Here is a 26,010-nt window from a genome sequence, read left to right as displayed (position 1 = left end):
CAATTAAATGTGCATTTAATTAAGAATACAGACGTACTTAGGGTTTATATGTCTTTTATTTTCCTTCTGAATCATCTTAGTATGGAGAACTGAGAATCTTGGGGCTTCTGATATATCAAGTTTTTATTCTAAAATATGGGGGAATGCTGGTCTTACACATGGGACAGGGATAATATTCTGTGACATCAGCACTTATTGCTTAAATTGGGATAAGTGTCCCTGAGGCTTGGTCATCAGCCTATGGCACTGTTGAGAGGTGATAAAAACCTTCACGAGATAGAGCCTAGAAAAAGGAAATGAGGTCATTGGTGGACATGTCCATGAAGTAGGACTGAGATCCTGGCCCTGTCTCTTCCTGTCATACACATCCTGGCCACCACGATGTGAGCCACACTCTGCCATGCAAGACAGGGCAGGATATGCTGTCTCAGTACAGACCAGGAGGCAACCTGAAACCTTTGATCTGTCAATCAAAATGAACCTTTCCTCCTTTCAGGTAGATTCCCCATGGCATTTTATCCCAGTGACAGGAAACTACACAACTCATTTTAAAAAAAAATGGAACAGAGTGGGCACTCATGAGCGGTTAGTTCCTTCGAGTGAATTCAAACTTAAGAAAGGATAACAACAGAAAGGTGTACCTAGACACTGGCCTGCCTTCCTTACTCAGAGGCACCTAAAGCAATGAGCATCAGGGTGCCCACTTGCCCCATTTATCAGACGAGAAAAATGAGGCCACAAACCCAACTCAAGGTTGTATGATACAGACAGCAATGACTCAGAAAACCAGAGATGAGGCTGCCAGTTCTTCCAAGGGAGACACCTGACACTCTTTATGTCTCCTCAGAGACACTGAAAAATTTAAATATAGAACTACTTAAGTGAAAAGTTCTGTCTCTCAGCCATGTCATTTCAAACCACCTCATGGCTGCCCAAGGCAGATGAGCCCTGTTATGGGCTCCCAATATGGGGAGACCTAGAAGGCTTAGCATAGCTGTAACCTAGCTTAACATAACTCTAAACATCTGTAGCCACGGTGACAGCGGAGGGCTATTGCAAGCAGGATACACAAGTGAGGGGGTGATGGCATCAGTGCTCCTGAAACCTAAATCCCCTGTCGTCCAAGCCTCCAGGGAGATCTTCTTTCACAAATATTTACAGCTATAAATTCAGGGGATGTTTGTCTAGTAGGTGGGATACAAGGAATGCAATGGCCAAGATCATGGTTAGGTGAAACTGACACTATAAAAGCCAGAGCTGGGCCACAAATGTGAATGAGAAGTAACTCAGAAGCTGGGAACAGGAGGGGGCTGCTGGACGCTGGTGGTCTTTTACCTCCAGTAAGCAACGGAGTGTGTGTGGGGGCAACCCTCCCAGGGCATGTAAGAAAAATCCAGAGCTAAAGATCTATTATCCTCTTACCCCAGAGACCTTGGGGGACAGTGGCAGAGCTACGACAGGACAGTGAAGAAGGATGCATGTACCCTGTGCTGGCCACACACCCACTACTTCCAGCCTTCCAAAGGAATGCTGAATTCCTGTGCCCCACAGGACAGTCAAGGAAGCTGTCTTCTCAATAAAACTGCAGTCATTATAGCCTGCCACCCTGACCACGTACCGTGAGCCTCCCTGGTAAGCATGGAGGGCTGAGGCTCGAGGACTGATTACCATCATCCAGAGAGGACAGGCACAGGCAGAGTTGCCTTGCTCCCTGATGTCTGTGCCCTTCTTAAGCAAGAGAGGTGGATGGATGTGGATCTAAGCCTCACCCCACCCCCACGCCTACCGCCACACACTCACATATGCCCAGGGTTCTCATGCACACACGCACACACAAAAGGTCTGCCTCTGATATAAAATAAACATACAAACAAAAGCTAAGTTGTGCTGCCCTCGACTTCACTAGTTATACAACTAGAATCCTGTAAGAAAATCAGAACCCTGGGACACTGTTCTGTCTTAAAAAAAAAAAAAAAAAAAAAAAAAAAAAACTGCTCTATAAGTTGAGGGGTTTTGTTCTTTTTCTCTTAAGCATACGTGCTGGACTCGGGGAAAGTGGCTATACTGCCCATTTCATCCATCAGGAAGAGGAAAATTACCTGAGTCTGTATCTACTGGACACTTGACTAGTCCGTGCCTTTGTACGCATGTCAGAAGCAGGAGACGCCTCCCAAAGGGGTGCTAGAAGAGGCCCCTGTTTGTAGGCAAGCAGGAAGAAATCCAAGGGCTGAAGCAATGGAGGACCCATGTCACGTGAATCACAGTCTGGAACTCTAGTTCCAGGGGATCCAGCGCCCCCTTCTGGACTTCACTGGCACCTTCACATATGTGTACATAGTAACACATAGACACACACATACCCATAAATAAGTATAAAAGTAGACCTTTAAAAACATGAAAGAATCCATATATGGTAGCTCACACCCACCTTTGATCCTAGCCCTCCAGAGACAGAGGCAAGTAGATTCTCTGAGTCTGAGGGTAGCCTGATCTACCTAGTGAGTTTCAGGCCAGCCAGGACTAGAGAGAGATTCTGGCTCAAGGAGGAGGAGAAGGAGGGGCAGGAAGGAGGGGAAAGGAAATAAGTGCAAAGTTTATTTTTGTAGCTTCTATGCACCCCACTCTCAGCCCTACAGTTACTCCCACATGCCCAGAGCGTTTTGTCAATAAAAGATCTGATTCTTTTGTCTTCAAATGTATGCTAAAGTCAAAACTATCAGGACTGTGAAGAGGAGTAGGTGAGGGAGGGCTTGTGGATGAATGGTTATCTTGTTGGGTTTCATATGATCACTTCTAGGCTCCAGTACAAGAGCCCAAGTCCACTAAAGGAAGCATTGATGATCTGTAACAGCAAAATATAACCTAAGATGAAACTGGAGAGGAAGGGAAAGCTGCTAGGGGTGTGATAGCATCATCCGGAAACAATTGAGACTGGACAACAACAAGCCTTGCCTGCCTGCTTGTCATCAGAGGGGGTGGGGCTCATCTCAGGGGGCGGGGCTCATCCCAGGGGGGTGGGGGCTCATCCCAGGGGGCGGGGCTCATGCCAGGGGTGGAGCTAATCCCAGGGGATGAGGATCCTCCCAGGGGGTGGGGCTCTGTCCTTCAGGGAGTCCTTCCTTGCCTGGCTTGTGCAAGTTGGTTCTAATACCTACACTTAAAAAAAAAATGAGGACATGGAGGAGAGATGTAAGAGGAGAGGAGGAGGGAGAGGAGAAGGGAGAGGAGAAGAGAAAGAGGAGGAGGGGGATGAAGAAAAATAGGAGGAGCAGAAAGAGGAGGAGGAAGAAGAGCAGGAGGAAGAGAAAGGAACCAGAGAAATTCTTTTCAGACTTTCCTGAATGCCTTTTCATTCTGGAGCTAGAACTTCAATTGCTCTCAGGCATCAGACGCCCAGGTTCTGGGATCTTCTAACTCTGAAGCTACCTCTACCATAGCCCTGCTCAGGGTTCTCATCTTGGGACCCTGAATGTTCTTCAACTTGCAGTTGGTACATGGTGAGACTTCTTGGCCTGCAAATATCATGAGTCAGCTCCCATATATAATCCATGTTCTTGCATGTAGACCATATATGTATATGTTCTTGAGTATGAATTCATATATATGTACATATATGTACATCGATTACTTTTCTCTAGGGAGCTCTGACTAATAACATTTTCCATCTGTAAAGGGTATAAAGTATCCGCCACCCCTCAGGCTGTTGGAAAATTGACTTAAAGCAGCAGTTTGCCCAGCCTTATTAAGGACCTAGTAGCATGAAGTTTGTTTTGTGTTGGGCAGCTACTCCTGGGCATGGAGCCTGACTTGGAGTGTGACTGATACACTCAGTGACACACCACTGGGGAAAATGTATTTTAGCAAGTATTGATTGCAAATAGCTTCTTCCTTAGGGTCGGGATATCAGTGTCCCCCCTTTCAGTTCTGGGACCCTCCTCTGATGGAACCTATGCAGGTTTCCTGTGTGATGTCACTGTGAGTCCCCATGTAAATCAGTCTGACTGTGTCTAGAAAGAGCCATTTCCTTGAGTTACCCACCAACTCTGGCTCTCAGAAACTTTCTGTGTTTTGGGGGGTTTTCGTTGTTGGTTTTGGTTTTACTGGTTTTGTGTTTGTTTTAATTTTTATTTTTGTGAGATTATTTTTAAGAGAGAGAGATTATATAATTGGGGGAGGGGAGGGAGGTGGGAAGGATCTGGGAGAGTTGGGAAGGGAGAAAAACATGATCCAAATAATTGTATGAAAGCATTTTTAATTAAAAAAAAAGAATCCAATAGAATTTAGTTTCTTGTCTTGATACTAGAGATTAGTGTAAATTAACTAAGCTGAGGCCCAAGGCTATTAATCTATCTATCTATCTATCTATCTATCTATCTATCTATCTATCTATCTACCTACCTACCTACCTACCTACCTACCTACCTATCTATCTATCTATCTATCTATCTATCTATCTATCTATCTATCTATCTATCTATCTCTCATTCTATCATTCACTTCTCTTGCACAGTTCAAGCTGGTGTGGAACTCTAGGGCCTCCTGCCTCAACCTCCCAAATGCTGGAATCTCAAGAGCACTTAACCTACCACACTTAGCCAACCCAAACCTTTTAAATAAAACATCGACTTTTCTAGGGTCGGAGGGGTGGCAGGTATAAGGAGCCTTCCCTTTTAACTCCCAGAGCCCCGACTGGCTCCTGACCCTCTCAGTTGCCCATCCTGGGATGCCTTTCATGACCCCTACAGGGGATGGGGGAGAAGGCAGTGATGTGTGGGGCGGGGCAGGTTTCAGTGGCCTTCCAGCCTTCTCTACCTTTTAGCCTGAGACTCAGACAAGCAGGGTGACTCTCTGGGTGGAACTGGTTTCTCTGTTCTAACTGAACCCGGGAGAGAAGCAGGCAGGAGGATCTCAAGCCGGAGGCTAGCCTAGGCTAAAGAGATCTTGTCTTAAAGACGTAACAGCAACAACAACAACAAATGGTTATTCTTGTGGTATCTGGGTTAGTGTCTGTAGGTGGCCTCGGCGAAGGTGAGATAGACTGGTTGGTGCACACAATTCTGAGAGACTGAAACAACAAAGATACAATCGTACTAGCTTAATCCTCTTGGCTCCCTGGTTCCTGAAGCTACTTCCTCATACTGAGTGCTCCCCTCCCTCCTCCACCCCCAGATCAGGAAATGCAAATGTTATCTCCGTGCTCCTCTTCCCTCCTCTCCCCTCACAGTCTCTCCCTCTTCTTCATCTCTGTCTGTCTGTCTCGGAGTCTGTGTCTCTGTGTCTCTGTCTCTGTGTCTGTTTGTCTCTCTGTGTCTCTGTCTCTGTCTCTGTCTCTGTCTCTGTCTCTCTCTCTCTCTCTCTTTCTCTCTCTCTCTCTCTCCCTCCTACACAGCTGAGCAGCCTGGCCTGAAGCCCGCAGCCCCTTGAGGCACCGAGGAGCTCTGTCCCTCCTGCTGGCCAGATGTCCTGGCAAGCTCCATTGATGAGTCTCTTAGGACAGGGAAGGTCCAGCCCCCAGCAGACAGCATGCCAGGCTCTTGTGTGAGGCCCTGTTGGTTGAGGCCTCTCCCTAGTTGTCCCTACAGGCCCCCTCTGCATTGTCCCAGTGGCAGTTGACAAGGTCACAAACTGTTGGTAGAGAAGCCAGCTGTACAGGTCCCTGGTTATAGTCTCTGGCACCTATAAGAATTTCTCTGTATACCCTTATCCTGACCTTTTCTCAGTACCTTGTCTGCATTTTGCAAGGGCTGAGAGTAGCAGACCCAAGAGCAGAAATGCTTTTGAAGTTCACTGGTCAGAGACACTGTAAGGCTCTGTAATCTGATACCTGCCCCTTCCTGGACCTCCTGCTTTCTCCTGCCTCTAGATGGAAGGCCTCTTTGTGCAGAGAGCCTCCTGCTCAGTTCTCTGGCACCTCCAGCAAACAGCCTTTAGCACTGCAAAGAGTGCTGAGGGAGGCCTCAGAGGCTAAGCCCAGCTCCTAGAAGCACTCAGGTCAGGAGCAGCCGGGACCCCACCCTCAGTGGCCCTGCTTCCTCTCCCCTCTGCAATGGGCCTGTCCATCTGCATCTGGACCCATTTCACCTCCTTGGCACCACCACGATCGGGTGTTCCACTGTGGGGCTGGCAAGTTTATCTGCTGTCATGCACTTTATATCCCCCATAACTCTGCTGCCCAAGCCCTCCTATGCATGTGTTTAATTTTTACAGTCAGGAAGACAGATGGGGCTAGTGACAGCCCAGACATCCTGGATGGGGGTGCTCCGGCCCTCCCCAGGAGGAACCTGTCCATGAATTCCATCCGTGGCCTGGGGTGGTAGTTTATGCATGATGCCCCTGTGGTTTTTAAAATGTCCTTAAGCTTTTGATGACTGAGATAAAGGAAAAGGAAGAGGCCGTGTAAATATGAAAGCACTATTGGGAAGAGCAGCCAGGACCTCTATAGGCCACTTTATAAGGTCACTTGAGGCCTGTTCCTGGCTCACACATCTATTCCACATCCATCTACCATCCACTTGGTGGAACAGTGAAAGATCCTACTCCAGCAGTCTCATCCTTTTCCCAGACACACTTTAGGGTGATCGCAATGACAATGACCATGACCACAAAAGAGAAGGAACACATAAAATGATGAAACGAGAAGCCACGCCCATTTTCAAAATGATGTTTTTATGGTCCATAACTCGCCATCAAACACAAGCAGCACTCCTGTTATACAAACCAGCTCTAAGTTAGATCCTCAGTAAGGCACACCCCATCTTGGGCATTGGCCCCAAGTCCCTCCCCCAGGGCAGTTCTGCAGTCCTCCTGATAGAACAAGCATCTGAAGTTACAAATCTGCTAACCACCATCTGCCCCAAAGGCCTTCCCATCATCTGCAATCTATGCCCATCCATGAGACCCCTGCCTGTCTGGCCACCTCCTAAGAGTTCTGGTGATCAACGCTTAGTAAGGGAGTGTGTTAGGGACTGTATCTCTTCTGCCCCATCACAGTCCAGCAAGACAGGCGTTTATACACTGCTCATTTCTCAAGGCTCACAACAGATGAAGCAGCCTAAAGTCACACTGCCCCATCCCCTAGAAAGCCACCCATGAGGGCTAAGAAACTGCAGTGATAGATCACACAGAATCTTGGGTATAACTCTAGTGGCTAAAGATAGGTTGTACTTTGGGTCTTGCTTGCCCAACTCCCTCAGTGGGCTACCCTGGAGACAGACCCTTATCTATCCATTGCTGGCTGTGCCTCCAGGACCCAGGGCTCAACATCTAGGAAACACAGTGCAACTTCCATATGGGCTCACATTGATCTTAAACCCCCACGTTTCTGTTAGTTTGGATGGATTCTAGGATGTCTCCCCGGCCCTATGGCCTGCTGGGATGAGACTTATAATCAGAAAACAGTATCCAGTGGATATAGTTCTCTCTGCGTTATGGGGTCTCTGCATTCAATTGAGAGGCTGGTTAGAGCAGAACATTACTCTGGGTATAGTAGCATCTACCGAATTTCCTTCAAATGCTTTTGCTCTAACAATAGAGATGTAAGTGGATCTACATCCCTAGGTGGGCTCCGTGGTTTAAGAGCTGTCCCCACCAACAAATATTTTGTCATGATAAAATAAATGGAAAGAAGCTGGAAGGTCCCACAATTCCAAGATCTAGGACCTACCTGTAGAAAGCAGACTAGCCAGAGCCAAAGCAAAACTGATCTAATCAATACAATCCAGCCTAATTGAATTCATTCACCTCATATTGAATATGATCTTTAATATACAGGAGACATCAACTTTTATTAGGATCTAGGAAATCATCTTTGAAAAGAGGCAAAATGGGATCAAATGCGTAATTCAAAAAACATCGTTTTTAACGTCTCTCCACTTCATTTAGCATTTTGAGGAACTGAGGAGATATTTTGTAGCTATCAACCTGAATTAATCACCTTGAGACCTGATAGCAGATAACTGGGATTCTAATTTCGATCTGCTTTTATTCAGCTTGCGTGGACTGTGGGTATTACAGTAAAATCTCTCCTGTCATCAGAAACTATCACATGGCAGATTCTTAAAGCCTACATCTGTGCTACTAAACGTGGTAGTCCCTGCTGATATGTGACCAATCAACGATTGGGGTGAGGGTGATCTGAATGGAGATGGACCTCACCAACTTAGTTTCTAAAGTGTAAAATATCACAATACTTATGTATTAACTCCAGGTTGAAATTATAAAAACATATATGGGAATACCTTAAAATAAGTGGATATTAGCCCAGAAACTTAGGATACCCAAGATATAAGATACAACTTGCCAAACCCATGAAATTCAAGAAGAACGAAGACCAAAGTGTGGACACTTTACCCTTTCTTAGAAATGGGAACAAAACCCCATGGAAGGAGTTACAGAGACAAAATTTGGAGCTGTGACGAAAGGATGGACCATCTAGTGATTGCCATATGCAGGGATCCATCCCATAATCAGCTTCCAAATGCTGACACCATTGCTTAAACTAGCAAGATTTTGCTGAAAGGACCCAGATATAGCTCTCTCTTGTGAGACTATGCCGGGGCCTAGTAAACACAGAAGTGGATGATCACAGTCAGTTATTGGATGGGTCACACGGCCCCCAATGGAGGAGCTAGAGAAATTACCCAAGGAGCTAAAGGGGACTGCAACCCTATAGGTGGAACAACAATATGAACTAACCAGTACCCGGGAGCTCTTGTCTTTAGCTGCATATGTATCAAAAGATGGCCTAGTCGGCCATCACTGCAAAGAGAGGCCCATTGGACTTGCAAACTTTATATGCCCCAGTACAGCGGAACGCCAGGGCCATAAAGGGGGAGTGGGTGGGTAGGGGATTGGGGGGGTGGGTATGGGGGACCTTTGGGATAGCATTGAAAATGTAAACGAGGAAAATACCTAATAAAAAATAAAATAAAATAAAAAGGATTCTGAAAACTTGAAAAAAAAAAAGAAAAAAATATGTGATTGAAGTTAATTTCATCTTTAATTTTTTCTTTTATGTGTATAGGTGTTCTGCCTGCATTTATGGCTGTACACCACATGCAATGTCCACAGAAGCTAGAAAAGGGAATAGGATACCCCAGAACTGGAGTTATAGATGGTTGTGAGCCACCATGTGAGTGCTAGGAACTGAAACCAGCCTTCAGGAACAGCAGCCAGTGCTCTACACCACTGAGGTATTTCCCCAACCCTAATTTCAGCTTTAAAAAATGTGTTTACCAAACTTTTTTGGAGAGCTAAAGCTCCACATAGGCTCATATCATTTTTCTCTTAGACAATGTCATTGTGTACAATGAAATATTATTAAAAAGTTGGATGATGTTTGCTTAGAGTTTTCAAACAGCCTATGGAAATACATCAGAAGTCATTCAAAGACAGAGGTGAATTTCAAAGACTAATGAAACCATGTAAGGTATATTTTTCTGTTTACAGAGTGGATAGGCCGGTTAATGTGTGGATGAACACATGGATGCATAGGTGGATAAGTGGGTGGATGGATAGACATGTAGGTAGGATGAGTAGAAGCATGGTGGGTGGATGAGTGAATGGATAGTAGGCAGGTGGGTGGATGGGTGAATGGCTGGATAGATGATGGATGAGTGGATGGCTAGGTGGGCAAGTGGATAGTAGATGGGTGAGTGGGTGGATAGGGTGAAGGATGAGTGGGTAGGTAGATGGGTAGATGATTGGATGGATGAATGGATGGATGAATGGATGGATGAGTGGGTGGATTGATGGGCTTACAGATGTGTGGGTGCATGGGTGTATAGATCAGAGGTGAGTAGATAGATTGGTCGTGGGTGGGTGAATATATAGATGGAATGTGGGTGAATGGATTAGAGGGTGGGTGGGTGGTCAGATGGATGGATAAATGGGTATTGGATAGAAGGATGGGTTTATGCATTAGTGGATAGATGGATGAGTAAATGGGTAGGTGAGAGGTTGTGTAAACTTGTATAACCTGGTGGAGTTCAGAGTGTATAGATGGAGGTCAGGAGTACTATCTGACTAGAAGAATCATCTCAGAATGGTGGGATGAGAGTATAGTTATGATAGTCTCCTCAACAAATAATACATGTTCCTCAAAGACCTTTTAATTTTATGCTTGTCATCAAAAAATTTTTTTCAAAAAGAAATCATTTCACATAATAATTAATATTATTCTATGAAGCTCTATGTCCTGCTTAGTGTTTGTCAAAATATATAATTTATAAGCACACTGAGTCCTGAGCCCTAAGCAATATCTTAGCACAAGATATTCAGACTCCTGAAAATCCACTGTTTGGTTTTACCATAAAAGATTTTTTTCCAAAATTATCATGCAAGTCAGCAGAATATGGCATATTTTTAAAAATGGTTGTTTCCATTGCAATGTTATTTTAGAAATAAAAAGACCATTAATAAAATGTGTCTATCCAGAATTCACTTCTGGTTGTCTGTCTCCTGAATGAAAAGATGGAGATAATTCAATGAGTTCACCACAGTTAGGCCTTTGGGTAGGATACCGTTCTGAAACCTGATAGGCATTCTCAAACTTAGAACATGGTAGGGAACAAAGACTTGACCTGATCTTAGGATATTTTAGTGGACCTCCTCAAGACATCCTATTGACATATCCTCCACCTTGAGACCATGAACTCTTCTTATGTTGTTTGGAATTGCTCATTCACCTATCAACTTACCCACTTACCCAACCGTATTCCATTCATCCATCCATCTGCCTGACTGTCTGTTCATCCATCCATCTATCCATCCATCTATCCATCTATCCATCCATCCACCCATCAATCCATCCATCCTTCCATCCATCTATCCATTTATTCATCTACCCACTCATCCATCAAGCTGCTCACTACTTATCCATTCATCAATCTTCTGGTCCACTCATCTACTTAATCATTCATTTATCCATCCATCCATCCATCCATCCATCCATCCATCCATCCATCCACTCACTCCCTGATATACTTGTGCATCCAGGTATGGTTACCTACTCATAATATATCCTTGAACCCACCTACTTCTTCATCCATATGCCAATTTTTTACATCTACCCTCTATCCAAATGCATACCTATTTGCCCATCCAGCCACACATTTCTCTTCTTAGTCAGCCAGCCATCTTCACCTCTATCTATTCATTTATCTGTCTACTCACATGTTCACCTGTTCATCCACCCACCTGTTCATCTATCGATCTAGTTTCCATTGATAGTGATAGCTAACTTAGGATAAGAATCTATGTTCTGGCACTATGACACTGAACAACTGTGCACAGCAGTAGTCTGTAGACTAATAAATGTCACATAAATGACAAGTTAAAACTGCAATTCAATAATTTAAGAAAATTATCTGTAGCCTTTCCGAATTAAGGCAAAGACAAGGAAAGCGACAAGATATGCTTTTTTTGAATGATCTCTTCCAATAGGTAGTATTTTGAGCTATTGGTTGAATCTTAAAAGGTAGCTTAATGCTGAGAAGAACATTCTAGACAGAAATCAGGATGAGTATAAATATCCTTAGCAGGAAGCAAATTGACCAGTGTGAGGAGCCAGGATCCCACTGTTGCTGCAATGCCCAGTAGATGAGGCCAGAGAAGAGGGCAAAGCATCTTCACAGAGGACACATGATGCTAAGGAACTTGAGTTTGGGCCTGATGTCCATGGGAAGTCACTGGAAAGGCACAAGCAAGGGTATTGGTCCCTCTTTCTTATATTTGCCATTCACATTGGCTGTTGTGTGGGTAAGGAACTCTTATGAGTAAGGAAAAAACAGGGAATGCTTGCAGGGATATACTATGGCCATTTAAATGATGGCTGAGTCTCACCACTTCAAACTAGGCAACTGTTCTGGATTTGAAGCACACGAGATTGATTATGGCTGGCCTGAAGAACTGGGACATTGGTTTATGGCCCATTCCCTTCTGATGCTAGGATGTGGAAGAGCACCATACAGCATGTGATCCTCTGCCTAAATGCATAAAATATTCAAGGGTCCCAAATCACACTCCAAGCAAAAAGTCCCCTTCAAGGTTCCCAGAGGTTCAATTCCACCTACTTTCCCTGCTTTTCATTTACCTCAAATGCTTCCAGCTGGAGCTGGAAGCTGACATGTCAACACAGTGTCTGGCCATAAACGCTTCCCAGCGACCAGGAAGCAGGCAGTCCGTTACAATCTCCACAGAACGTCTGATTCTGTCAGAGGCTTTCCCACCCCCACATGGCTGTACCATATCTGCATATAGGTTCCCACTGGCTTCAACTGAAAGCACGGTGCCCTGAGCTGCACAATCACAGGGGAGATGGTGACAAATCCCTAATTCCAGGGGGTCCTGGCATCCTCGATACACTGTCAAATCACCCTTGCATACACTTGACCTTCCAGGAATCTGCCTTGGCTAGCTAGTTCCTGATTAACAACCTTTCTGGATTTATCAACTGCTAGGACTTGCTGGCTTCCACCCAGACCCATCTGGGTAGAAGTACCCAGTGATCCTGGCATCTGGAAGCATTTGTCTTAAAAGAGCCAATTCCCTCTTGATGTTGATTATCAAGTTCAGCTTCCAGCCAACTGAGTAGATATTCTCTTCCACAGTCCATATCCACCTAACTCTGACCACAGCGTGTGTGTATGAAATGTCCCTCCTGCGGGGCTATTGTTCTGTGGGCAGCCGCTGCCTCCAGCCTGATGGGGAAGGAGGATGAGCAAACATGTCAACATCATTTGCCATGCCAACACACACACACACACACACACACACACACACACATGTGCTGTGACAGATGTGGTTATTCCTGGCAGAATGCACAACAGGTACAAACCAGGGCAAGTGCAATGCCCCAAGGGTAGGAAGCCTGGGTTAGCTCCACATGTTCCCGCTGACACAGGTTCATCTGGGCAGAGACAAGAGATACTGCTCTGAGCTGTATGAACCAAGACTTCCAAGAAGAGAGAGCCAGAGCAGCCCTCCTCAATGAGCCTAATGCAGAGACAGGATAGTAATGAGAGAGCTCATGAAGAGGAGGCTGGGCTAGGGCCTGCAGCATCAGCCTGGGCTCCATCCCCTGGGACAGAGTCCTCCCCTCCCTGTGTTCCGCTCCTCTGTTCCCACAGCTGAAGCCAGGCCTCATCAGAGTAACATTAGAATTGACTCACACAAAGTCAGGAGCCAGACCAAGATGCTGCTGACTCAGGATGGCTCCTAACAATCCCTTAGAGAGGAGGCAGTATGGCCTTGCATAATCAACCCTCAGCACAAGACTTTTTACATGCTAATATAGAGGATGGACCATGAGTACATATGTAAAGTATGAATGTATTATGCAACTTCAACAATTCCTCCTTTGCCAAGCATGTATATGTAATTCATAAATATGCATCAGAGAAACAGGATCAACTACACATTCCCTCAGCTTGATGCTTCTCCAACCCCATGACCTGGCTTTGACCATTTAGTTGGACAGGATGTTTCCAAGATAGTTGTGTTCCTGGAGTAACTTTGGACACAGTGAGCAGTCATGTGAACATGCCCAGCCAGCCTTTCCTCCATAGTGAAGCCACAAGAGAGACACAGGGACCTTCCCAGGGCACTCTGTCTCTGAGGTTCTTCACCCACGCAGTGCATTAGAGGACTGGGGTCCAGTTTAACATCCACCCTGCTGGCCTCGTGGCGCCAGCTCTGCTGATCGCCTCTCTTAAATACTAGCTTAAGAGGAAACAGAACCTTTAGTCATGGTCCTATTCTGTAGAACCCTGCTGCCTACCTCTCCAGCCCTTCCGCTCCAAGGGTAGTAGGAAGTGAGGGCTCCGTCCCAAGATCTGAAACCTCTGGGAAGTTCCTAATTTGTGACAGTTTTCTCATAAGGCCTTTTAAAAGAAGCTACGTGGCTCAACCTCGTACAGCTCCATTCCCTCCCTGCCCTGTGCTCATTAGAACTTAGCTTATTTTAGTAAATTAGTACATACTCATTGTGCAAAGTAATAGATCCGATAATGATGTCATTTGCGCATGAAGTTTACTTTGGTCATGACCCCACCACCACCTTTCCTTCCTTGCCCAGTCCTTCTTCCCAAATAGCCAGGCCCCTTTCTACAGTCATGTCCTATTTTCAACTTTAAATCTATTTTCTAACACAGGAAGAAGGCTGGCTTTGGTTTGTCTAATACTTTCTTTTTAATAATTTTTTAAATTTATCATTATTGCTCCATGCCATGGCAGAAGACAACTTCTGAGAGTCCATTCTGTCCTCTTCTATGGTGTGGTCTAGTGGCTCTGATTTAGGCTGTCAGGCTTAGTGACAGATGCCAGTACCTGCTGAGCCATCTCCCTGGTGCCCATCTTTGTCTTTCTGAGTCTGGTTTATTTTACTTAACGTGATGACATCAGGTTCCATCCATTTTGCTCCACTCTGTGATTGCATATGACTGCACACATCATGGTTGCCACTTCCCTTTTCATTCACCTGAAGGGTATTTTCTAGAGCCCCGGGGAAGCAGAAATTCCAAGTCAAAACCTGGCCCTAGGCTGGCAAAGCTAAGACGGGAGGACAGAGCTGATTCAAACAAGTTGCCACCCTCCTAAATAGCGTCAAGTGTCCTGGATGCAGAGTCTCCCTGGGGTGAGCATGAGGCAGGCTTCCTGAGTAGACTTGACCTCCGCTACTTCATCTGTGTTCCATGGGTGGACAGAAGGGCGCCCTCAGGCCTTTGGCATCAAGGGTGCTCTTAGAGCTGCGACCTTTCTGGGTGGTGTGCCCGCCTCTCCCCGCCAAAGTTATAAAAGCATCTGGCCACAGGTGCGGATGCTGCCAGCCTCCAGGGCCCATAAGCAGAAGCTCAGCGGAGGAAAATGAGGCCTCACAGCCCCAAGGCCGTTAAGTGTTCCCAGAACACGTGATGCTCCCAAATAAATGTGTCTCCAACATTATAACACCACAATATTCATACAGCTCATTACTGGTTTTAATTTTGCCTGCTGCTTATTTACTGTCTCCTTCCCCACTTTACGGCCAGGGTGGAAGAGTTCCACACCCACGCCAAGAACGCAGGCCTGAAACTGAGTCTCTCCAAGCAGTCGCTACTCAGCACTGTGCCCACACAGCAGGGCAGGGCCCTCTTGGCAAACTCGCCTGGTGCCAGCAGCCTCCAGCGATGTTTCCTCTACTCCTACGACGTTGCTTTCTAGCTGCAAATCCTGCTCAGGGAATGACCCCCTTCTTCTGGTGACCACAAACTACAGTCACCTTCTGTGACTGTCCGGTGGACCCTTGAAGCCCACAGTGACACCAGACAAGGCTGGAAGTCACTGACACCCTCAAAGGCAATTTCCCTAACAGATAGCAGAGTTGCTGTGTCTTTGCTATGATGACCAGCCCAACCCCTCCTGCAGGACAAAGAGTCCCAGGCACTGTTTGTTAGAAGCTGAGAGCCAATGCTGCCTTAGCTGAATGCCACCCTGGGCTGAGTGTGGCAATCCACCCCTGACGTAAATGCCGAAGAGCAAACTCAGAACCAGCCTCGGAGGCCAGTCTATGGACCTAGTGACTTAATTGTTGAAGAACCCGGAATTAATGCTGACAGGCAGTGTGGCACATTAAATTCTAACACTAGAGAGATGGAGGCAGGGGACAGGGAATTTGGGCTATGAGATAAAGAAAGAGGGAGAGGGAGAAAGGGGGAGAGGGGAGATGGAGAAAGGTTTTTCTGCTCATCGATTAAAAACTTTAACTTCAGAAAATCTTGTTTCTTATGAGTTTTGCCTGTAAACAAAACAAAACAAAAAAACAAAACAAAAAATTCACCTGAGCTTCAGAAGGCAATTCTGAACTAGACTCTTTTATTAAATCCCTGTCTCCAAAATTGTAAAATTGCCCTGTGTTCCCCTGTAACCCAGGCTGAAGAAACAAAGATACACAAACAAAACCATTAATAATCGGTTCCATTCCTCTGCCTCCATCCTCGGAAACTAACTACCGCTATAGCCAGGACCATTCTCCTCCCTGGTCCATGTTCTTGTCCAACAGCAGGAAGAAAAGAGGGGAAACAGGAAGAGAGGCGAAGAGAGAGAAAGGGGGTGGAGAGGGGGGGCAATAAAAGTTAAACGAACAGGAGAAGGGTCTAGAGAGATGGCTCAGCTCTTAGGAGCGCTTACTGTTCTTGCAGAAAACCCCAGTTTGGCTCCCATGGCCGGAGTCAGGCAGCTCACAAGCATCTTTAACTCCAGCTCCAGGGTCTCTGACGCCTTCTTCCAGCCTTTAGGTACTGAATGCCTGTAGTGTGCACATGCAGGCAGGCAACACCGTCTATACGCATAAAGTAAAATAAATCTTAAAAATTAAAACAAGAAAAAAAAAACCCAAAAGTCTTTTTTAAAAGACAAAATATGTAACAAAAATAATCTTTGTTCTCATATATGTATCTTTATGTCTCTATAACTCTTTTCCTCTAGTGAATTGCCATGGTATCCCTTTGTGATAATTCACACCCTCTCGCAACCCCCCTCCTCCGTCAAGTTCTATACTTATACACACAGTATGTCTACTGGTGGGCATTCACACTTCTTCCTCTCATTTCCTTGAAAACTACAACTTACCCATCTGTAAGTTACAGCTGTGCGTTAGAATGCCCCAGTTCTAACCCATGCACACTCTGATTTTCGCATACATCCCAAATTCCCTAGAGCCTGGAGCAGGTCACTCTCGCACGGCAACTGTGGTAGTGCCCGTTTCTTTTCATCTTTGCCAACACATAACACCGCCACTCATGTATTTTTTTTCCTCAGTCTAATGGAGAAATCTTGATATTTCGTTTTTACCTTAATCTGTATCCCCCACAATTCCCAGTGGCTGAAGACTCTCATGTGTCCCTCATATCCTTGAAAGTGTTTGCGTACTCTCTTCCTGAATTTGCCTCCTGGGTCACATTTGAAGACTGGCTGATAGCCTTTGCTTCTCATGGAGCTTGATGCCCTACTTATCTGCCCAGTGTCTATCAGTCTCAACCTGTCCATCAGTCCATGACATGCAAAATTCCACTTCTTCTGTACCTGCTGCCCTAGAGTTTCACGGTATTAACTCACCACTCCCTGCTATTGTAGTTAGTTTCAGCTTTTACCTTGACATAAGCCTAGAGTCACCTGTAAAGTGGCCTGGACCACTGTGGTTGGTGCTATCCCTAGGCAGATAGGCTTTGCCTTATGTAAAAAAAGCAAGCTAAGCAAGCCATGGAGAGCAAGCCAGGAAGTATTACTCCCTGGCCTGTGCTTTTAGTTCTCATTTCCTGGCTTCCTTCAATGCCGGACTACAATGTGGACGTGTAAGACAAATACACGTCCCCCTTTCTTCCCTAAGCTGCTTTTGGTCGGTGTCTTATCACAGCACCAGAGAAGCAAGTTAGGACAGTTGTTATTGGTGGGCATGGAGCATCTCTGGCATGGCGCCTCTGAACCACACCCCCAACCTTTTTCAATCTTTATCTTGAGACAGTCAGTCTTACTACGTGCCTTTGAACTGACTCTCTAGCTCGGGTTGAACAGGAAGTTGGGATTTTCTACTTCAGCTTTCTGAGCTTCTGGGCTTCCAGACCTGTCTTCTGTGTACCTCCAATCATCTCCAGATCACAAATAAACCAGAAACTACACTATGCATGTGGCTACCGCCCTGTTTCTATAGGGCGATAATGGGAAGTAAAAATCTCTGTGGGTTTAGTGTGTACACAGGAGCCCTGGACTTGGCTATTAGCACAGCACATGTTAACCACCATCTCTTTTTTTTTTCTGAAAAATAAATAAAAACCAATAATTGTTGACTCCCAGTAGATTGAACCCATATGTACAGAACCCAGGGCAATGGACAGCCAATTGCTTGTTCTAGTGCTAGAACTAGATTCAACCAGCTTTTGTTCCACAATAGTTTTTGTGCTGTAGTAGAGGCTTGATGCCCTACTTATCTGCCAGTGTCTTTCAGTCTCAACCTGTCCATCAGTCTGAGAGTTTGGGGTCTCAACTCTTTCCCATGGGATTTTGTAATGTGTGTTATGGTGGTGAAGAACCCTGTGCTGTTTGAGTGCATGGAGAAGCTGGCTCTGGAAGCACAGCTGTCTCCCACCTTTGAGACCCAAGCACATTTGTCTCCAAGTGTCCAAGGTCCCTTGGCTGCTGATGGGATGGTGTCCTGACTCTGTATCCAAGGTCCCTTGGCTGCTGATGGGATGGTGTCCTGACTCTGTATCCAAGGTCCCTTGGCTGCTGATGGGATGGTGTCCTGACTCTGTGACTCGCAGTGGGAAAGAGACAGCGAGACAGTCCAAGAGTAAAAGCACAATTTCTTTATAAACAACTAAGCGGAAAACCATTCCCCAAAGTTGTTATTGCTGTTCCCCGTGACTAAACATTCCTGAAGTGGAAGAGAAGGCAAAAGTTTAGCCATGGAGAGAACACTCAATGAGGAATGCAGGCAGATTGCCTCAACTTCCCTGTCAGTCTCTGTCAGGTGTTGTGACTGTCCAGTTTAATAATGTCTTGCTATTTTTGATCAATTAACTATCTATCTATCTATCTATCTATCTATCTATCTATCTATCTATCTATCTACCTACCTACCTACCTATTATCTATCATCTAGCTCTATCATCTATCTATCATCTACCTAGCTAGATATCATCTTTATCTATCATCTCTACCAGCCATCAATCACCTGTCTATTTTCTATAATCTATTACCTATATTTTATCTGTCATCATTTGTTAGCCATCTATCTTTGATCATCTATCTTCTATCTTTTTATCTATCATCTATTATCTACTTATCAATCTATTCATCATCTATGTATCTCATTTGTTAATCACCTGTCATCTATTCATCAATCTATAGTCTGACAATCACCTCTCTTCTATCATCTAACACCTATCATCTAATACCTATCTAGCATCTATCTATCTAGCATCTATCTACTGTAATCCATCTATCTACCCATCTACCATTCTAATTCCCTAACTTTTGGTATTTATTCGTCAGTTTTACTTGCTATTTATTTAATAAACTCACCCGTTCAAAACCAAAGTGCAACCAGATAGATCATTGTTTGAACCACACAAACACTGTACAGACTTGTCCTATAGGACAAGTATGCATTAGACAAGGTTTACTCCTTACACAACCCTACAAAAATATGTCTTCCTTTTGAATAATAATGCTGAACCTAGCCAGATGATTTAGACATTTCATTTTCTTATTCAGTTATATTTATAGTTTTAAATTGAAAGTTGATTTTTAGAAATCTCTATAGCAGATTTTTCCTGTTTTATTCCAGTAGATTTCATTGCTTCATCTATAATTTTTTTCTTGAATGTTTATTGTATTTTGTTCTTTGTTTTCTGCTAGCATGTTAAAAAGGGGACTTTTTGCAACAATCATGTAGCACAACTTATGTAACTGATACTTTCATTGTCATTGGGACTAATAATTTTGGTGTTTTCCAATAACCAAAGTCAACCATCAATCTGCATAAACAGTAGCATTATAATTATATGAGATGATAGTTGTAAAATTATTAATTCTAAATTATAATTATGCAAATGCATATCCTGTATAATTCAAGGTACCTTGAATTTCTGTGACTGGCTTTTGATTCAAATAGTTTGGGCTGTTTTGCTATTAAGTGGCAGGATATTCTTTTGGAGCTTTTGAATTCTTAATATCAAATTAGGAAGCCAATTCTGTGCAAGACAGGGAAGACTTCTAGCACCTGATAGATGCTGCCACTTGGCTGTTTTCACAGTGGTGGAGACTGGCTTGAGACTCAGCTGGAGGAGTACAGGGGGTGGTGTCTGCTGTGGGGTAAGCAGACTTGGTGAAGAATCCTCAGCTGCAATAGGGGTCGTTTCAAGAAAGATCATAATTAACATAGCTAGCCCACCAGTGCTTAATTGCAGCTCAGTGTGGCCAGGCTGTGTCCTAAGACCTTGGCACAGGGCCCCATTCTATCTTTTTATTTCATCTTTATTGAGGTATATAATTGATACACAGAAATAGCAATATTTTAGGGCATAGTAATTAATGTTTTGATGTAAGTACACATTGAGAATAATCAACTCAGTTAAGACAAATAGCATATCTATTGCCTTGTATAGCTCACACATTTTCCCCCTCCTTCCCTCCCTCCTTTTTCCTCCTTCACCCCCTTCTCCTTTTCCTTCTTTCCTTTCTTTCCCCTTCCCTCTTCTATACCCTAACATAAGATCTCCTTAGGAGCTTAGTCTGACCTGTATCTCTTGAGACCAAGCAATCCTCCTGCCTCTGCCTTCTGAGAAGCTAGTTGTGGGGGTGCCCGACTGATCCATTCTTTAATTTGAAGTAAAACCATTTAAGATCTACCTATCCGTAACTCTCACCATAGCCGAGAGGTAGGAGGATTGGAATAGCCTCTGGATGAGTTGCTGGCTGCGTAACTGTGATCCTAAGTATATATACTTAGGAATGTTAAAACAACTCATCTCTAAAGATAATGTGGCCCTGCCATTCATGACATGGATGAACCTGGAGGATATTATGCTGAGCAAAATAATCCAGACCCAGAGCACTAAAACACACTTCACTGTTCTCACACGTGGAAAATAGAGTTTGAACACGTATTTCCTATTTTGTTTTCTATAGCCATGTGTCTTAGTCAGGGTTTCTATTCCTGCACAAGCATCATGACCAAGAAGCAAGTTGGAGAGGAAAGGGTTTATTCGGCTTACACTTCCATACTGCTGTTCATCACCAAGGAAGTCAGGACTGGAACTCAAGCAGGTCAGGAAGCAGGAGCTGATGCAGAGGCCATGGAGGGATATTCTTTACTGGCTTGCCTCACCTGGCTTGCTCAGCCTGCTCTCTTATAAAACCCAAGACTACCAGCCCAGAGATGGTCCCACCCACAAGGGGCCTTTTCCCCTTGATCACTAATTGAGAAAATGCCTTACAGTTGGATCTCATGGAGGCATTTCCTCAACTGAAGCTCCTTTCTCTGTGATAACTCCAGCTGTGTCAAGTTGACACAAAACTAGCCAGTACAATTGACCCCTTGTCAACTTGACACACAAAAACATCACTAGTAAGCCTCAACCCTTACAATCTTATTCATCCCCAAGATCTAAATAACTTTAAAAGTCCCACAGCCTTTACATATTCTTAAAATTTCAATTTCTTTAAAATATCCATCTTTTTTAAAATCCAAAGTCTTTTTACAATTAAAAGTCTCTTAACTGTGGGCTCCACTAAAACAGTTTCTTCCTTCAAGAGGGAAAATATCAGGGCACAGTCACAATCAAAAGCAAAAGTCAATCTCCAACTGTCCAATGTCTGGGATCCAACTCACGATCTTCTGGGCTCCTCCAAGGGCTTGGGTCACTTCTCCAGCCATGCCCTTTGTAGCACACGCATCATCCTCTAGGCTCCAGATGCCTGTACCCCACTGCTGCTGCTGCTCTTGGTGGTCATCTCATGGTACTGGCATCTCCAAAACACTGCATGACCCCTTCAGTCCTGGGCCTTCAATTGCAACTGAGGCTGCACCTTCACCAATGGCCTACCATGGCCTCTCACAGTACCGAGCCTCAGCTGCTTTGCGTGACCCCTTCATGCCTTCAAAACCAGTACCACCTGGGTGACCCTTACATATTTCCAAGTCCCGCTGCAGCAGGAGTACAACCTTGGCCATCTCTGGAACACAGCCTCTTTGTGCTTTCAGAAAACACTTCCCAGAAGATGTCACCTCAATGATGCTGGTCTCTTCTTAATCACCGCTAATTTCTTAGCTCCAGCTAACCAGCATCAATAGTCCCAGTAATGCAAAGTTTTTGCTTTGGTAGTTCTGGTATCTTGTTAATCACAGCTGATTCTTCAGCCCCAGCTAACCAGAACTACAGAATCTTCACAATCAAAACAGCAATGGCTCTGAAAAGAGTCTTTAATTTTTCCCTCTGAAATTTCACAAACCAGACCTCCATCTTCTGCAGTGTTCTCAACATTATCTTCCAAGCTCCTACACAACATCCAACAGAGCTCTTAACAACGGATGGATCTTCAAGCCCAAAGTTCCAAAGTCCTTCCACAGTCCTCCCCAAAACATGGTCAGGTTGTCACAGGAATACTCCACTCTGCTGGTACCAATTTGTCTTAGTCAGGGTTTCTATTCCTGCACAAGCATCATGACCAAGAAGCAAGTTGGGGAGGAAAGGGTTTATTTGGCTTACACTTCCATACTGCTGTTCATCACCAAGGAAGTCAGGACTGGAACTCAAGCAGGTCAGGAAGCAGGAGCTGATGCAGAGGCCACGGAGGGATGTTCTTTACTGGCTTGCCTCACCTGGCTTGCTCAGCCTGCTCTCTTATAAAACCCAAGACTACCAGCCCAGAGATGGTCCCACCCACAAGGGGCCTTTCCCCCTTGAACACTAATTGAGAAAATGCCTTACAGTTGGATCTCATGGAGGCATTTCCTCAACTGAAACTCCTTTCTCTGTGATAACTCCAGCTGTGTCAAGTTGACACAAAACTAGCCAGTACACCATGGTAAACACCTTGGCCAAAAAGAAATTGGGGAGGAAAGGGTTTATTTCATCTTACACATCCCAGGTTCATATTCCATCACTCATGTAGGGAAGCCAGGACAGGAACTAAAAGCAGGAACCTGGAACAGAAACTGAAGCAGAGACGGTGGAGGACCGCTGCTTAGTGGCTTGCTTCTCATAGCTTGCCCAGCCTGCTTTATTAGAAGCACCAGGGCTACTTGCCCAGGGGTGGTACTGCCCCAGTAGGCTGTAGCCTTTCATATCAATCTTCAATCAGGAAAATGCACCATCGACTTGTCCACAGGCCAATCTCGTGGAGAAATTTTCTCAGCTGAAGTTCCTGATAACTCTATTTGTTAACAAATTGACAAGATAAAGGAGAAGCATTGTGACCCTGTAAGAAGCCACACTAGAAAGGCTTTACCCAGCATGCATGATGGCCTTCCCATAGCAATACTTGTGGTGTTTCCTTCCATCAACCCTCTCGATCCTATATACTCTAGCACAGTGGTCCTCAACCTTCCTAATGCTACATCCTTTTAAAACAGTTCCTCACATTGTGGTGACCTCCAATGATCAAATCCTTTCCATTGCTACTTTCATAACTGTTTTTACTACTGTTGTGAATCATAATGTAAATATCTGTATTTTCTAATGGTCTTAAGTGAACCTTATGCAGTTAGGATAGAATTGTATACAAATCTCGGGAAGGAAAGACTGGAATCCACGGTGAGGGTCCAATGCCCCCCCCTCCTCCCTCACCAGAGGGTCAACAAGCCCCACTGTGAAGATCTTTTGCAAGCAGGCACAGTTGATTCTGATAAAGATTGCAGCTGTTTTTCTTGTAGAACACCATTCTATAAGCACACACACAGTTTTAAGGAGTTGTTTTAAATGTGTGTGTTTGGGGGTGGTGGTATATGTGAAAACCAAGGAGGACATTAAGGGTCTAGGCAGGCAACTTGCAATCCCCAGTGATCTCCTGTCTATGTGTGTCCACCATCTCCATCACTGGGGTTATACAACTATGCCACACTTCACTGGTGGACACTGGGATTCCCAGGTCAAGACCTTGTGACTAAGCAGTATCTGAGTCAGAGTTCTATTGCTGCAAAAGCCACCTTGAGCATGGCTACTCTTATTAAAGAAAGCATTTAATTGGGGCTGGCTTACAATTAGAGTTTTAGTTCATTATCTTCACAGTGGGGAGCATGGTGGCATGCAGGCAGGCATGGTGGTAGAGAAATAGCCAAGAGTTCTATATCCAGATCCACAGGCAGCAGGAAGAAAGAGACATTGGGCTGCCTTGAACATCTGACACCTCAAAGCCTACCCCCCAGTGACACACTTGCTCCAACAATGATGTATCTCATAATCCCTCTCAAGTAGTGCCTACTTGATAGGGATAATATTGACCAAGTATTCAAATATGAGTTTATAGGCCATTCTTATTCAAACCACCAGAAACAGCAAATATCCTTATGCATGGAATCATCTCTTCAAACTTTTATGAGTTTAAAAAGAAGTATAAACAGAATATTCTAAAGCTTTAAAGAAAATAATGCAAGCTTCCTGTTTTGTTCTGAGATGCCCACTGCTAGGCATTATGAGGAACACTGTAATCCCATCTATTTGGGAGGCTAAGACAGGAAGGCTACAAGCTGAGGCTGACTGGGATCCACCGAGAATTCCAGGCTAGCATGGACAACTTAGTGACACTCTGTCTCAAAATAAAAAGTTAAAAATTGAGCTCGGGTTGTAGCTCAGTGGTAGAGCACCTGCCTTGCATGTAGCATGTCCTGGGTTCCGATCTCTGTACCACACACAAAACAACAGCCTGACAGATCTTCTTTAGAGGGTGAGGTAAAACTTTACAGGATGATTTTACATCATCAACAAAAGCTCACTGCTGACGATGTCAGAGATTCTGAGAAACGTCACTCCCAGGAGCACTGACTGTTAACCATTAGGCATGAGAGTGTCTACAAGGGATAGGTTCATAATTTGTTGTTGGGCATGTTTTGACGAAAAGGGTATTTTGCCAGAACCTCTTAAGGAAACCACTAGAATTTTTCAAGGAAGAGAATACAATCTGAAAATAAAATTAGGCTAGATCTTAGTCTTGATTTTTTAAATTAATATATATTTTTTAAATTATGCAGTAAGTGGCTATGAGATTCTTTTTATGCATCTAAGAAGAGAAAAACAGAGTTGCATCAGAAAAGGAAAGCCCTCTCCACCCAAAATAATAATAATGTGTATTATAATCAATCTAATTCCTTTTAATGTCAGGAAATGCTGTAAATATCTACCTGACCTTGAAATGCAGACTCATATGAAGGAATAGCAGGTAAGGCATGTTGCTTCTCAATCTCTGCCCTTTTTTTTGTTTTTGTTTTTTTGTTTTCCTGCCCAGAACAGTGTGCTAAACATGAGCCGCAAATCTCAGGGAAGTAGTCTTCAATGATTGTTGTTAAACTTGCCCAGCTTTTAAAACATGGTTTAAAAGGTTTATTTTTAATTATGCTCATACTCCTGTGTGTGTGTGTGTGTGTGTGTGTGTGTGTGTGTGTGTGTGTGTGTGTGTACATGAGCCCATGGAGTCCATGACCTCCCCCCACACACACGCTGAGCTGCCAGATGTGGGTGCTAGGAACTGAACGCAGGTTCTCTGAGAGCAGTGCATGCTCTTAACCCCTGAGCATTTCTCCATCCGACACCCCTCCCTCCCATTTGCCTTCTGGACAGCATTTATCAACGTATATAATTATAATCAAAACTAAGAATGTTGCAGATGTGAAGTAACCATTTGGAACATCTGGAATCTGCTTCTCATGCATGGATGGCCTTTATTCATAGACACATATGCATGTATGTATTTTGCATAAGTGTGGCTGTGTCTCTCATGCCCTACCCTCAAAATGCTACATCCCCATGCACACTCTGCCTCCTGTTCCACATATTTTCTTCCAGCCTGCTATTAATAATACACATGCATTGTTTTAATATAAAATCTCATCATCAATCTAAGTTAGATTTGTTAACTTCTATTGGATTACTTTTAAATAGCAAAATAATAAAAATATTTCAATTAAAATCATTAATTATACTTAAATTTCACTATCACTGCTACACAGCTTTCTTGAATTAACATTCACAGCACTGGCCAGCACAAATCTGTACAATGAGCAAAATGTTCCTACTCCGGGCTGTTCAACACAACCACAACCAGATATCTGTGAAGTAGGATACCCCAAACATGGTCAGATTTGAGTGAGAGCTACATTGCAATTTTATTTGCTCAGCTGCCTAGATGTGATAAAATGAAAGACAGAATGCTAAAGGAAATATTGCTACAAACATTGGGAGACATACACAAATTTCTCCTTTTAGCAATTATCTACCTTTGGAAAAAATATAAACCATAAGGGGGAAAAATCCCTCTCAA

This window comes from Mus musculus, chromosome 7 (assembly GCF_000001635.26).
Source record: "Mus musculus strain C57BL/6J chromosome 7, GRCm38.p6 C57BL/6J".
In the NCBI taxonomy this organism is placed as follows: Eukaryota; Metazoa; Chordata; class Mammalia; order Rodentia; family Muridae; genus Mus; species Mus musculus.
This window is presented reverse-complemented; position numbering follows the sequence as displayed.